This window comes from Haliotis rubra, unplaced genomic scaffold (genome assembly GCF_003918875.1).
Source record: "Haliotis rubra isolate DU_JTF1 unplaced genomic scaffold, ASM391887v1 Scf850, whole genome shotgun sequence".
Classification (NCBI taxonomy): Eukaryota; Metazoa; Mollusca; class Gastropoda; order Lepetellida; family Haliotidae; genus Haliotis; species Haliotis rubra.
In genome coordinates this window covers 352139-353775 of record NW_025767580.1, presented here as the reverse complement: position 1 = coordinate 353775, position 1637 = coordinate 352139, and positions in this window count along the sequence as shown.

Below are 1637 nucleotides of genomic sequence, written 5' to 3'. Positions count from 1 at the left end.
GTCTCATCATGAGAACTGTGTACGTGCTGGTGTCTCATCATGAGAACTGTGTACGTGCTGGTGTCTCATCATGAGAACTGTGTACGTGCTGGTGTCTCATCATGAGAACTGTGTACGCTGGTGTCTCATCATGAGAACTGTGTACGTGCTGGTGTCGCATCATGAGAACTGTGTACATGCTGGTGTCGCATCATGAGAACTGTGTACGTGCTGGTGTCGCATCATGAGAACTGTGTACGTGCTGGTGTCGCATCATGAGAACTGTGTACATGCTGGTGTCGCATCATGAGAACTGTGTACGTGCTGGTGTCGCATCATGAGAACTGTGTACGTGCTGGTGTCGCATCATGAGAACTGTGTACGTGCTGGTGTCTCATCATGAGAACTGTACATGCTGGTGTCGCATCATGAGAACTGTGTACATGCTGGTGTCGCATCATGAGAACTGTGTACGTGCTGGTGTCTCATCACGAGAACTGTGTACGTGCTAGTGTCTCATGAAACTGGTACTGTGCTATCGTGAAGAGAACTGTGTACGTGCTGGTGTCGCATCATGAGAACTGTGTACGTGCTTGTGTCGCATGAAGAGAACTGTGTACGTGCTGGTGTCTCATCACGAGAACTGTGTACGTGCTGGTGTCGCATCATGAGAACTGTGTACATGCTGGTGTCGCATCATGAGAACTGTGAGAACAGATATGTTACTATTGTTTTGTGTTATAGTGTTATGTGTTTTTATACATGGTTGACTGAATGTTCTTGGACTGTATGTGTGTACATTTTACATGTTTTCTGAGGTGTACTTGTATGGTGTGAATGTCGTGTAGATGCTACTTGAGTGACATTCTGTCGTCTATCCTGGCTGTAACGCCATCATTTGTCGACTACGATTCATGGCGTCAGAACCAGGGTGTCTGTATATCCGGGGATGTCAAATCTGTCAGTCCTAACCATCTCAATATCAATACCCTATGATATAAAAACCAATAACCAAACATAGATACAAAACCTGTGCAATTGGCAGGAAGATCTTATTTATTTTGCTATCGGGTAATAAGAACACATAAAAAGTAATACTTGTACATCATCACTGTAATCAATGGAGGTAATTTCTTGAGTTGATTCACTTCCGGGATTCGTACCCAATCTATCAGAGTGAGGCACCTGATCGCCAGCACAAAGTTAGCCATCTCCACTCAGCCACCGACGCACACCAAAAGTGGAAGTGGGACAGATATTTGAGTTGTTTCCCATGAGCTAACACACCAACCTTCAGACTACCTGCCAACTCAGACTCAGCTCCTTCTGTTACGTACGTTGTTATCATTGAGAATGAGTTCGAACCCTCGGCCTTGTTGAAAACAAATGTCGTGTAGGCGTTTTGTCAGCCTTTGGTTAAACCAACACCATATTCAATCCTCACCTTGAAACAAATGTCCAAATATCTAATTGTCGAACTGTTGTTTTAGGTAAATTTGTGACACGTTTCACGTGGTTTTGTAAAGGTCACAATGCAAGAATGTTCCGTCCAGGATTCCAGATATATTATATTTTCTAAGTTAAAAGTCTGATGAAGCATGGTATCTTTAAGTGGTTCGCATTCTTGATTCACCGGTATATCCGAGTTAACTATAGGC